The 15,009-nt window shown below is 43.4% G+C and overlaps 1 protein-coding gene across 1 annotated transcript in view; it reads left to right on the top strand.

Annotated features, from left to right (window-relative positions):
- Window positions 1-15,009, top strand: part of LOC126279125 (cadherin-99C) — a 637,420-nt gene that overhangs the window by 586,320 nt on the left and 36,091 nt on the right. The window lies entirely within an intron of this gene.

Genomic DNA, 15,009 nt, shown 5'->3' with positions numbered 1-15,009 from the left:
TGCTATAGTAGCTGGTAAAGGTTGATGAGATCTGATTAGTCATTGCATGAAATTGGCTTGTACTTAAATCTCATGTGAATTATGGGACTTCCTTGCCAAAAAGCTATAAGGTTCAAGGGAAGTGAAAACAGTGTCTTATAACCTGTGCTTGCCTATAGAAAAGTGCAGTCCACTCTGCCACTCCCTGGGGTTTTGGACCCATCAGCATTACTGTGGAAGTATTCTGGGTAATTATCAGCAGTGCAGGTTTTACTAATTATTCTGTGCGAGCATTTGTTTTTGTTGGGAAGTAGAAGGCATTAGCAACTGAAATAATTTTGTTATGTTTGTAATCTGTTATCTGTAATATGGTAGCATTCCTTGATCATTTGATAAAATGTTCTTTAAATTTATGGAGCTTGTACACAAATATGTTTTTAGAGTAATGTTTATTCTCTGTCTACTCATGTCATCTGGAAACAATCTGCAAATTTCTGTCTCAGTGGGTACTCAGTTACAGAAAGTAGTTTTGGGAGCAATATATCCATCATTAATTTCCATTGTAAGGCATTGGACATTTCTGTGGCTTCCACTAATGGTGCATTTGTTGCCGTTGAATGAACATGTAGCTCCTAGGCGTGTCCTGATGCAGCTAAATTAGAGTTTTCTCAGTTCTGAAATTGAATTCCTGTTGCCTCTGCAGAATAATATGCTTCCTTAGTCAGTTTCAGATCTTATTAGGTCACTGCATATTAATAGTAGAATATTACTTCTGCTCACCACTATATTCTTGTAACCAATCACAATGCGTTGAGACTAGGCTGGATCTTGTAGTGGCCAAAATTTTTAAGGCCATTACAACATATATAAAATAGCACTTCAGTGCAACATTAGCACATTCAGTGAAAATTATTTGGAGTGCCAGCAGGAAGAATTTAAAGAGATAGGTCATAAATACTTATTGGTAGAAGCAAAATGCCTTTGGACTACAGTTATTCAAATAAATGTACAAGTCATGTAAGAGAATGAAATAATAACTTGCCCTTTATCAGTTACAAAATTCTCAGGGCTGTTTTAGTGTTTAGATTATGATTGAGTTGTAGTGCATTTTTAATGGGTGGTGAGCTGGCTGATATCAACACGAGGGAGGTGTGCTGCAGAGAACCGGCAACGCTTTGGTAGCGGCACATAGTCAGTGGCTGAGGCAAGTCTGACAGTGGTCGGAGGTGGGTACCCGGCTTTGGCGATGTGTCAGAAGGTGCTCAGGAGACAAACGCATCTCTCACCAGTCAGCAGGAGTTTTTTTCTTTTCCCCGTGGACAACACGTGTTTTCTTCTTCGGCTCTACACAAGTCCTTCAAGGGCAATGCCTTTACATCCTCCAGACTTATGTGGATGGTTGTGTCTGTACATTTGATTGGCTCGATCATATTCTTCTTCTTGATCTTTTTTGTTCACTACCATTATTAAACATTTTTTCCTGCCCAAAATTTCCAAATTATCATGGTAAGAAGGTTGGACCATACAGAGACCTTACATTGGCTAGTATTCCTTCACTGGACAAGCTCCATGTCACCAGTCCGCTTCAGTGCATTTTTTTCTCACACTCCTCTCAGCAAGAGAGATGCGAAAAGTCATTGATAGCAGGCATTCTTCCCCTTAGCAAACTGCTTATCATCATTTCACATTAGTGTATTGTGTCCGGTATAAGAATCCAATTATATCCCTGTCTGGTACACTGAAAATATCTTATCTCCAGTTTCGGAAGGTGTTTACAGTCCTTCTGAAGATACAGAAAAACTATCTGGTGGATGACAATGTGGATGTCCTGGAAAGGGAAGATTCCTTTGCGGCTCGTAGGCACCTGCTACCTCCTTTAGGAGTGGCCAGGGCCTGGGAGAGAGTGCAGCCAGGTCTCTGTCCAAAGGCCCATTACACAACGTTCATCTTAGGTGCAGAAAATTATTCACAGAGTCTAATTTTTTGCATTTTAGTCACAGTGGTCTGGAGATAAACTGCTAAATTGTCTTTATATTCAAATAGTTTTACTCCATGTTTGTGTCAGTGTTCATTTGCAATTTATATAGCCACTGTAATACAAATCCTTAAATTTGAGCTTGTCTTAATATATGTACATTTGTAAATGATTTGTACCTTTACCCATACATTGATTACAGTGACATTCTGAGAAGAAAAAACAAAACCTTACATTTTCAAATATTGTCATCTATCAAACCTACCCATGGCCACAAACATCTACGGTAAAGTTTAGCAGAGGATGAGGGTCCAAAAGGAAACAAGAGAGTAATTTATCTGAAACAGTTCTTGGATCTAATGAGCACCCATGACATGCAACATGAATACAGACAGCATTTAATGCTACAACAGATGATAAAAGTTTGTGCCATCAGATGCCTGACACCAATGGAACATTAACTGCTGGACAGGCTTAAAGAAAGTAGGTGTTTCTTTGACTGTAGCAGTTGTGCAGATGATTCTTGCGATGAGATCCATTTCACATTCCACAGGATCACGAAATATGAGAGGTTTCATGGCTCTTCATCTAAATTCAGTATTGGTGGGGGGTTAGGGAACTGGTCCATGATGCCCACCCAGTCCATCAATGTGGGAATTACCTGTTCAACTACCTATGAACATCCTGTGCAGAATGAACAGAACAAATCTCTCATGTATCACAATCCTGTGGAGTCTGAAATGAATGATTTGCAAGAATCCTCTGAGCAACTGCTGCACTCAGACGAACTCCCGATATGCTCAAGAAGGTCCAGCATTCAATACTCCATCAGTGTCGCGTATGGGTGGAGCCTAATGGTGCAAACTTTGTGCTATATTCAAGCTGTGCATCGTGTGTACTCATTATGTCTCTCATTTTTTCCTTGGCATATCTTTGAGTGCTCAATTACTACAATGTCATTTCTTACTTCTTTCTCCATGAGTGCATAATCTTAATATGGATGGTATCTCAATAACTTCCCTCAATAAACCATAACTTCTCTCTCACAAAAGCTCATTTACCTCATCAACTCACTTCAGTACATCAATTTTTCATGAACCTTCATTAAATGTTAATGATGATGCTTCTTTTCCAAAGGTGTGTTCCTCTTACATTACTTATTTCATCACAACCAACATTTCATCAACAAAATAATAACTTATAATAATATTTCACTCCCATGGTCCGGATGAGTTACTACTATAAAAATCTTATAGTATGTCCTTATCTCTCATTCCTGGAATTTATCACATGTATTCTAATGCTACCTGTGCAATTTTATGATATTTCCCACTTATGGAAACATGCTGTCAGTGTTATTATCTTACTAAATTATCATGGCCTGTACTTATCAAACATTGACACTACCATTCATTATACATATCTCAAAATAATTACCACAACTGTAGCTCAGCTCATTTATATCCACTGCTGATCTCTCTGAATAAATATCTCAGTTTCTTACTTGAATTTATCCTCAGTATGAAATCCAACTGTACAGCTTATCACTTTTCCCTCACATTTTTCCACACTTATCAAAGCTCTGGGTTAACACAAAACTAATACAAACTCTCTGACATCACATCTATGTCTGATTCTGTTTTCCATTTGATCACTGACAAATTTTCTGTGTCTGACTTTATGAAACTTCCTGGCAAATTAAAACTGTGTGCCCGACTGAGACTCGAACTCGGGACCTTTGCCTTTTGCGGGCAAGTGCTCTACCATCTGAGCTACTGAAGCATGACTCACGCCCGGTCCTCACAGCTTTACTTCTGCCAGCATCTTGTCTCTTACCTTCCAAACTTTACAGAAGCTCTCCTGCGAACCTTGCAGAACTGGCACTCCTGAAAGAAAGGATACTGTGGATACATGGCTTAGCCACAGCCTGGGGGATGTTTCCAGAATGAGATTTTCACTCAGATGTTAGAGCACTTGCCTGCGAAAGGCAAAGGTCCTGAGTTTGAGTCTCGGTCGGGCACACAGTTTTAATCTGCCAGGAAGTTTCATATCAGCGCACACTCCGCTGCAGAGTGAAAATCTCATTCTGGTCTCTGACTTTATATTTGATGCCAAATCACTCCTTCTTGTATCCAAACATTTTGTGCCCTCTGACATGAACCAATTTAAATTTACAAGTGTGTTTTCTGGTGTGAGTGCATCCTTGCCATTTTCGTCTTTTACGTGACCTTATGTTTCTTGTATTGTCTGCATCACATAACAGTCTAAAATTTGTGAGCAATGAATTCACCAGTACTGTGTCAAATGATGCATTCTGTAATTGTGTTGCAAAATGTGACATTTTGACCCTGCACTGTACCATATCAGGTATCTCATTTCTATCAATTACTGACGAGCCGGGATTGACACATTCTGTTGCAGTGCTGTTGCTCTCCCCATCTACAACTTTACATTGTGGCACAACTGCTGCTTGTGGTGGCAGATCAGCCTCCTAATGTAACACAACATTGATGTAATTTGAGGCCTCGTCAATTACACCGGTACTTCCAGTGATTACTTCACAGATGTCGTATATTATTTGCTCATCTGCATCTGACCTCACTATTTTTGATTGTTACTCATCTTTTGCATCACTCATTTTGTGTGCAGAACTGCAGTGCACATTATCTTTTGCACCTTCCATCAACAATATTTTCTTCCACAAATTTGTGATTATATTCTTCTGACATCAGTTTGAAATTATTAGACAAAGCTTTTCACATCTCTGAAATATTGTATTCGTGTGTTCTATTAAATATGTGTAGCTTTCTGTAGCTCTCTCCTCATTGCATTGCCCCTGCCAAACATTAATTGCACTGGATTTTCTTTACAGCTAGCATTCTGCAGAGACCTTAATATGACACTCCTGGAGATGTTGAGTTATTGCCTCTCCATAACACAGCTGCTGGCCTACTGCAAGTATCTCAAAAAATGGTTCAAATGGCTCTGAGCCCTATGAGACTTAATTTCGAAGGCCATTAGTCCTCTAGAACTTAGAACTACTTAAACCTAATTAACCTAAGGACATCACACACATCCACGCCCGAGGCAGGATTCGAACCTGCGACCGTAGCAGTCACGCGCTCCCAGTCTGTAGCGCCTAGAACTGCTCGGCCACACCGGCCGGCACAAGTATCTTGACAACATTGTCAGAATGTTTCTGCAAGTGCCTTTCTGTGTGAGTGCTGCTGGTATTTAGCAACGGTCTCATGACGGAACCTCACGTAGGTGCCAAGTAATCTGTCCTCGAGGCACAGTTGCTAACTTACTCTAACACTCGTGCCATCTCATTGTTGCTGGGACACTTAAATTTCTTTGCCTTTGCACTGCTGTAGGAATTCTGCACACGGTTGTCAATGACATCCTGTCGCAGTTCTAGAAATGCTTCTCAGTCTTGTAGTTTCTCGACAACTGCGAATGTCAATCACACTGCTGAAGTCTTTGGTGGCTCCTATCATTCTGCAACATTCCTGCCACGCAACCGTATCTGGCACACCTGCCAGCTTCCTTTAACCCTTTAACTGCTCTACACGTGTTAATGTGGACACCTTCGTAGCTGTCCCTGTGTGCTCCAAACGTGTTTACGTGCGTCATCAGTCCTTCTACCCAGTACTCTGAATGTGTCTATGCATAAACACATCCAGAGTACCAGGTAGAAGGACTGGTGGTGTGTGTAAACACGTTCAGAGCACATGGGGACAAGTGCGAATGCGCGTGCGTTAACATGTCCAGAGCAGTTAAACACACAGATGCTGTACTGCCGGCATTTGACAAAGATCTCACCACGAAACCTCTTCTGGTCATCCAATAATCTTTCACCAAAGCACACATGCTAGCTTACTACAATTTTATTGCTGCCAGGGCAGTAAAATTGCCTCATCATTACACTACTATAGGCATTCAGCAGATGACTCTCAATCACACTCCATTTGCTGTTCTAGATATGCTTCTCCATCTCACAGTTTCTGGGCTACTGCAAATGTCTCTCCGTCACACTGTCGGAGTGTGTGATGTCTCCGACATTCTGCAACGACCTCTCCATCGAATCGCACGCGGGTGTCCAGTAGTCCGTAACCGAGGAACGGCTGTCGGTGTACTGTAACCCTCGTACCTACACATCGAGACTGGGACACAGAAATTGATTCACAGTTAGACTACTACATCTGCGCTGCAGATGCCTCACCGTGATACTGTGGCTGCCCTTCAGGGACCACCTCTCCATCTCAGCGATGCTGGCCTACAGCAAGTGTCCCTACACAATTGTCGGAATCTTGTAGCGAATGTGGTTCTCTGAGACTGCTGCTACCATTCTGCTAGGCTCTCAGCATGGAACACCTTCCGGACGTCCAGCAGTGAGACGAGGCCGATGGCTCGCCGTAACTCTCTCTCGGCTGGGCTACTACAAGTGCCGCTACTACACTGTTGGAGTATTTTTGCGAGTGCCCTTCTGTGCTAATGCTGCTGGCAAATAGGAAGAGTCTCACCGTGGAACCTCCTTTCGGATATCCAGTAATCTGTCCCCGAGGCAAAGCTGCTGTCTTACTGTAACAGTCTCTCGATCACATTGTTGCTGGGACGTATAAATTTTGTTGCCGTTGCACCACTGTAGGCATTCCACAGACACCTCACCGTGACGCTGATGCCGTCCTCATGAAATGCCTCTCAGTATAGTGAGCGCCCTATTGCGTATGTCTGTACGACACTGTCAGAGTCACTCTGCTAGTGTATTTCTACAATTCTGCTGCTGGTATTCAGCTACTATCTCACCACAGAACCTTTTCAAGGTGTCCAGCAGTTTGCAACCAAGACACAGCTGACACTTACTGTGACCCTCACACCCTCAGATTGACGCCAGGACACAGAAATTGCTTCAGTGTCACACTACTGACGGTTCTCTGCAGACGCCTTGTTGTGACAATAATGCTGTTTCTGGAATTTCCTCTCCATCTCATAGCTCTGGGCTACTAAAAAGAGTCTCTGTCACACTGCCGGAATCATTCTACACGTGTATTCCTTTTATATTGCTGCTTACATTAGGTTAGGGTCTCACCGTGGAACCTCCTCCTGAGTTTTAATAACCTGTCTCCGAGTTACTGTGTGTAGCTTACTGTAACACTCTCTCCGTCATGTTGCTGCCGGGACACAGAAATCACTTCACCATTGCAATACAGTAGGTATTCTGCAGAGGGCTCGATATAAAACTCCTATTGGCATTCAGTTATTGCCTCCCATAATACGGCTAATGGCATATTACAAGTATCTTTGTGACACAGTTGGAGTATTTCTGCACGTGCTTTTCTATGAAAATGCTGGGGAGAAATTAGTGAGGTCTCTCCATGGAACCTCTTCCGGATGTCAAGTAATCTTTTTGTGAGACTAAACTGAAGGCTTTCTGTACGTCTCTCCCCTCCGCATTGCTCCCGGGAAACAGTAATCGCACCGGTTTTGCATTGCACCCGGCATTCTACAGACACTTTAATACGATACTAATGCTGCCTCTGAGGAATTCCCTCTCCATCTCATGGGTGCTGGCCTACTGCAAGTGTCGGTACAACACTGCTGAAGTATTTCTGCAGTTGTCTTTCTGTGACAGTGCTGCTGACATTTTGCAAGGGTCTCACAATGGAATCTCTTCTGGATGTCCAGTAGTCTTTTTTGTTAGGCTAGGCTGAAGGCTTCCTGTAACAATCTCTCCATTACATTGCTCCTGGGGAAAAATAATCACATTGGATATGCTTCACGATTGGCATTCTGCAGAAGCTTTAATACGACTCTCCCGGTTGCGTCGTTATTGCCTCTCCGTAACACAGCTACCGGACTACCACAAGTGTCTCGACAACATTGTTTGGGTATTTCTGTGTGTGCCTTTCTGTGAGAATGCTTCCTGCATATAGTGAGGACATCAGCGTGGAACCTGTTCTGGGTGTCCAATAAACTGTCTCCGAACCACAGTTGCTAGCTTACTGTAAAACTCACACTATCTCATTGCTGCTGGTATACCACAATAGCTCCAGCATTGCACAACCATAGACATCCTGTGAAGGACTCTTGATGATACTCTTGTTTCCATTCTAGAAATGCTTCTCTACCTCACCGTTTCCATTCAAACACACTGCTGAAGTCTTTGACGGCTCCTATCATTCTGCCGTGTTCTCACCGTGAAACTACATCTAGCTGTCCAGTAGTTCGTAACACAGGCACAGCACCCGGCTTACCGTATCCCTCCTATCCTCACAGTGGTGCTGGGACATAGAAGTAGCTTCACCATCAGACAACTGTGGGTATTCTGCAGCCGCCTGACCACAACATTATGCCTGCCCCTTGCGAATCCCCTCTCCACCTCACAGGTGCTGGCAAGTGTCTCTATGACTGCTCTAGTATTTCTGCCAGTGTTTTACTATGATAATGCTGTCAGCATTTAGCATGGGTCTCACAGTGGAACCTCTTCTGGGTGTTCAATATTCCGGTTTCAAGGCACATCGTGTAGCTTGCTGTAACACTCCCTCCGTCACATTGATGCTGGGACATGGAAATCATTTTGCCATTACAAACAATAGACATTCTGCAGACGGCTCAATATGACACTCCCAGGGGGGTTGAGTTATTACCTTCCTTAATGTGGCTCCACAACACTATTAGGGTATTTCTACAACTGCCTTTCTGTGACAATACTGCTGACATTTAACAAGGATGTCACTCTGAAACTTCTACTGGATGTCCAGTAGTCTTTTAGCAAAACTAAGCTGTGGGCTATCTGTAACTCTCTCCCCATCGCATTGCTCCTGGGAAACAGTAAAGGCATTGGATTTGCTTTGCAACAGGTATTCTGCAGACCCCTTAATAAGATAATCCCACTAGTGTTCAGTAGTTGCTCTGCATAAGATGGCTGCTGGCCTATTGCAGGTGTCTCGATGATGTCATTGGAGTCTTTCAGTGAGTGGCTTTCTATGAGTGTGCTGCTCGCATTTAACAAGGGTCTCACAACAGAATGTGTTCTGGGTGTCCAATAAACTTTCTGACACACAGCTGCTAGCCTACTTTAAATCTCGTGTCATTTCATTGCTGCTGGGACACCATAATTGCTTTGAAATTGCACTACCACAGACATTCTGCAGAGGTCTCTCAATGACACTGTAGTTGCTGTTCTAGAAATTCTTTTCCATCTCAACTTTTTATGGGTTACTACAGTGTCTCTCCAACACACTGCTGGAGTCTGTGATGGCTTCTATCATTCTGCAATATTCTCACTGTGAAATCACATCTGGGTGCCCATTTGTAACTGAGGCACAGCTACCGGCTTACTGTAACCTCGCTCCCTCACATTGACTGTGGGACACAGAACTTGCTTTGTTATCAGACTAATACAGTTGATCTGCAGACACCTCACAATGAAACAATGCTGATTTTCAGGAATCACTTCTCTATCTGATGGGTGCTGGCCTACAACAAGTGTCTCTATGACACTGCTGGAGTTAATCTGCAAATGAATTTCTCTGACACTGCTTCTGGAATTCTGCTAGGGTCTCACCATGGACTATCTTCTGCATGTCCAGCAGTCTTTCTGCGATACAAAACTGATTTCTTCTGTAACTCTCCCCGTCACCTTGATACTCGTACACAATAACTGCTTCACCATTGCAATTGAATAGTCATTCTGCCCCTCATGAAATGCCTCTCCGTCAGTGATGGATTAGTATACCAGCAGCCAGATGGATCAATATTGCAGCCCATTGGTTTTCAGTTATTACCTCCCACACCCCGACTAGTCTCCTACTACAAGCATCTCCATGAGACTATAGGAGTATTTCAGTAAGTGCCTTTCTATGACAATGCTCCCTACATTTAGCAAGGGTATCAAAATAGAACCTCTTCTGCATGTCCAGTAGTCTTTTTGGAAGAATAAGGTAAAGGCCTTCTGTAAATCTCTCCTCCTTGCATTGCTTCTAGGAAGCAGTAATCACTTTGCCATGCAGTAGAATAGGCATTCTGCAAACACCTTAATATGACAAATCTGCTGGCACTCAGTTATAACTCTCCATAACATGACTGTTGGCCTACTACAAGTGTCCGAATGACATTGTTCCAGTATTTCTGCATGTGCATATCTATGAGATTGCTGCTGGAATTTAGCAAGGGTCTCATAATGGAACCTCGTCTGTGTGTCCAACAATGTGCCTCTGAGACACAGTTGCTTGCTTACTGCAACTGTTGTGCCATCTCATTGCTGCTGGGACACTAATATTGCTTCACCTTTACACTAATATAGGGATTCTGCAGATGACTCTCAGTGACACTGTTGTTGCTGTTTTAGAAATGCTTCTCCATCTACCCATTTCTGGACAACAGAAAATCACAATCCATCACACTGCTGAAGTGTGCAACAGCTCCTACTATTCTGCAACGATCTCATCATTGAACCACATCTGCGTGTCCAGTAGTCTGTAACCGCGTCACATCTGCCGGCTTACTGTAACACTCGATAAAACACGTTGAGTCTGCAACGTAGAAATTGCTTCAGCAGGGCAATACTACAGGCATTCTGCACATGTCTTAATATGACACTGCTGGTGGTGTTCAGTTATTGTCTCTCCACAACACTACTGCTAACCTACTGTTAGTATCTCGGCAAAATTGTTGGAGTAGTTCTGCAAGTGCCCTTCTATGTGAATGCTGCTGGCATTTAGCAAGGGTTTCACCAAGGGAACCTTTTCTGGGTGTCCAATCGTCTGTCTCCAAAGCACAATTTCTAACTTACTGCAGCCTGTGTACAATCTCATTGTTGCTGGGACACTAAAATTGCTTTGCCTTTGCACTACTATCACTTAGCCCTTGTGAGGCAAACTAGGAGCTACTTGATTGAGAAGTAGTAGCTCCAGTCTTGTTAACTGTCATATGGCCGGTAGGCCTCTCCATATCCGTATCGAGTGATGCTTGAGTGCTGAGGATGACAAGCCAGGCAGTTGGTACCATTGGGCCTTCAGAGACTGTTTGGGCAGAGTTTAGTTTAGTTTGCCCTACTATATGCATTCTAAGATGCCCCTCAATAACATACCTGTTGCCGATCAAGATGTGTTTCTCCATCTCACCATTTCCGGGCAACTGCAAATGTCAATCCATCACGCTGCTGAAGTCTGTGTGGCTCCTATCTCTCTGCAACATTCTTACCGTGGAACTATATCTGTGTGTCCAGTAGTTTGTAACTGAGGCACAGCTGCTGGCTTACTGTGACCCTCGCTCCATCACATTGACGATGGGACACAGAAGTAGCTTTACCGTCAGGCTACTACAGTCATTCTGCAGACACCTCACCGTGACACTATGCTGCCCTACAGGAATCACCTCTCCATCTCATGGGTACTGGTCTACAGGAAATGTTTCTATGACACTGCTGCATTCATTCTGCAAGTGTGTTTCTCTGAGACTGCTGCTGACATTCTGCTAGAGTGTCACCACAGAATGTGTTCTGCGTGTGCAGCAGTCTTTCTGTGATACAAAGCTGATGGCTTGCTGTAACTCTCTTCCCATCACATTGATACTCATACAAAGTAACTGCTTTTTCATTGCAATAGAATAGTCATTCTGGGATGCCTCAATATGAGACTCCTGCTGGCGTTATGTCACTTCCTTTCCATGACATGGCTGCTGGCCTATTACAAGTGTCTTCACTACACTGTTGGAGTATTTCTGCAAGTGCCCTTCTATGCTAATGCTGATGGTATTTAGAAAGGCTCTCACCACAGAACCTCTTCGGGGTGTGGAATAATCTGTCTGCGAGACAAAGCTGCTAGCTCACTGTAAAACTCTTTCCATCATATTGCTGCAGGTACACAGAAATTGCCTCACCACTGCACTACTAAAAGCATTCTTCAGATGCCTCACCATCACACTAATGCTGCCTCTCCATAATTGCCATTCCATCACACGGGTGCTGGCCTATTGCATATGTCTCTATGACACCGCTGGAGACATGGTGATAGTGATTTCTATGACACTTCTGCTGGCATTCAGCTACGGTGTCGTCACGAACCTCTTGTGGGTGTCCAGTAGTTCATAACTGCAGCACAACTGCTGGCTTACTGTAACCCTCACTCCCTCATACCGATGCTGGGATGCAGAGGATGCTTCACCGTCAGCCCACTACAGACATTCTGCAGATGCCCCACCGTAGCATTATGGCTGCCCTTCATGAATTGCCTCTCCATCCCATGGCTGCTGGTTGACTGCAAGTGTGTCTATGACACTGTTGGAGTATTTCTGCAAGTGTCTTGCTATGATAATGGTGCAGGCATTAAGCCAGGGTCTCACCATGGAACCTCTTCTGGACACCCAATTATCCGTCTCTGAGACACGGCACGTAGCTTACTGCAGCGGACTCTCCATCACGTTGCTTCTGGGATTAGAAATCGCTTTGCCACTGCAACACAATATGCATTCTGCAGACATCTCAATATGATACTCCCATCTGGCATTGAGCTATTGTCTCCCTTAAGACAGTTACTATCCTACGACAATCCTCTACGTAACACTGTTGGAGTATTTCTGCAAGTGCCTTTCTATGGCAGTGCTGCTGACATTTAGCAAGAGCTTCACCGTGGAACTTCTTCTGGATGTTTGGTAGTCTTTTTGCGAGACTAAGCTTTCTGCAACTCTTTCCCAATCACCTTGCTCCTGGAAACAGTAATTACATCCAATTTGCTTTACAACAGGCATACTGCAGACGTGCTAGTAGGGACCTCTTACTGCCATTCTGTTATTGCCTCTCCATGAGACGGCTGCCGGCCTACTGCGAGCGTCTTGACAAGATGGTTGGAGTTTTTGTGTAAGTGCCTTTCTGTGTGAATACTGCTGGCACGTAACTCTCCCATCAGATAACTCTTTGGGGTGGCGATTTCACTTCAAATCCAGAAGTCAGACAAACTACACAATAAGAGAGTGAGATTGTTCAGTTCTCTGGGTTTTTTTACTGAAGTATCAGGACAGTGGCATTATTCCAAAGTTTGCCAGAGTGAGACATTTTATCCAGATCGCCTCTGTGAAATTCATTACACGAAAGGTGAGTCTAGGACTAGTGAAGGAAAGGATCCATTTTACTTTCTGTGAACTGGATAACATATCAAAACAGCTGTTTCATATACATATGGATATTGCATCCAGCCTGCGTGTCACTTTCCTGGGTGTAGGCCGACTGAGTGACCTGGGCAAAACCGGACTGCGTCCGTAGGGAACACATCGAGGCAGTTTCTGAAGTTCTCCTGACAGTCAGCACCATTACCACAAGAAGATACTCTTCGACACTCTCTGTCAATTTAATGGATAAGGTTTTGGACAAAATAACACTGTCTGTGTACGGGAAAGGCCTGAATTTCACCCCTACGCTGAGAACCCTGCACTGACTGATTTTATTAGTGCTGTTGAGCAAGCTTTTACACCTCTTCCTAATAACACATGAAACATGTTATGCAATCATGAAAGCTCCACCTCAGAGGAGTAACGTTTCTGCCATGGAAAGGGCCGCACTACAAAATGTATGAGAAGATTCTCACACAGTGGTCTGACCGGCAAAAAGGGAAATGTCACGATGTTGTTGTCACTTGGGCTTTATGAATAGAAGATTTATAACTTGCTGACTGAACTAATGTATCGGAATATTGAGAAAGACCCCACAGGAAAGTGGAAAGGGAAACATGAACACTGCTAAATTCTTCTTCTGTTCTACAAGAAGTGCCTAAAAGACTAAGACTCATAGTCCTGTGCCCCCCAGGTTATACGGTCTCCTGAAGATTCGTAAAAAAGAGCTTCCATTATGGCCGATCATCAGTAATATTGACACCCCACGTAACTACTGAGACCTTTTGTGGGGAAGTGCACACATCGTGTTCGCAACTTGGCTGACTATCAGTAAACTGAAGTCACTTCAACTCTGTGAAACTGACTTAGTAGTGAGCTTTAATATCATCTCACTTTTCACTAAGATTTCTCTTACGGACTCTTTGTCACTCATCAGCAGTAACTTCACGGCCGATATAATAGCACATTTTCATCATGTCCTTTCCTCAATCTACTTTTTATTTAACAGTGAATATTTTGAGCAGACTGATGGTGTTGCCATGGGAAGTCATCTCTCTCCATTGGTAGCAAACTTTTTTATGGAAGACTTTGAGGAAAGGACACTTGATTCAATAGAACTTAAACTAAGAGTGATAACAAAAACATCCAGTTTACAATTGAAGTAGAGAAGGAGGGTTTCTTACCTTTTTTTGGACTTCTTGGTTATTAGGAAAGTGGATGGATCATTAGGGCATTCTGACTATCGTAAGCCCACACATATAAACCTTTATCTCCAGGCATTGAGCTGCCATCACCTTTCACAAACTAATGGCATCTTAGAATGTTGATGCACCAGGCACAGAGGCAGCCTTACAAAGGAGCTAGAACACCTACAGTCAGTGTTACTCTCCACATCAGATTAGCACAGTGCTAAGGAAGATGAAATGTAACTTCCCACAACATACATAAGGAGCTGTTCAACTTCAGGGTGTTCCTTTCATCTGGAGTAGTCAGGGTCCTAAGAAAACATCCAAGTTAAAGTAATCTTCCAGCCACTAGTGAATATTAGTGCCCTTCTAGGTACGCTAAAATACGACCTGGGTCTGCGTAAGGTCAGGATCTACAAAGTTCCTTGCCAGTGCAGCAAAGCTGACATAGGTAAGACAAATACACACAGTACATGAAAGGTGCATTGAACATTAGCACCGTACTTGCCTTTCACAACCCAGTAAGTTGGCTGGAGCTGCACATTGTATTACCACGAGACATTCGATGGATCACAAAAATCTTCGCCCCAGGGAGAACTTTTTGGAATTCGGTAATTAAAGAATCTGTGGAAATACGTCTACACAAAATCTTATAAATCATGATGGCGGCTTTCAACTGGACAAGGCTTGGGACCCAGTGGTCTCTCTAATTTCTTCCGAGAGAAAACAGTTTATTCATAATGACACATCTGGTGACATCAG

The sequence above is a fragment of the Schistocerca gregaria genome, chromosome 6 (genome assembly GCF_023897955.1).
Source record: "Schistocerca gregaria isolate iqSchGreg1 chromosome 6, iqSchGreg1.2, whole genome shotgun sequence".
NCBI classification, from domain to species: Eukaryota; Metazoa; Arthropoda; class Insecta; order Orthoptera; family Acrididae; genus Schistocerca; species Schistocerca gregaria.
Note: the sequence above shows the minus strand (reverse complement) of the source record. Positions and strands in the feature narration are given on the sequence as shown.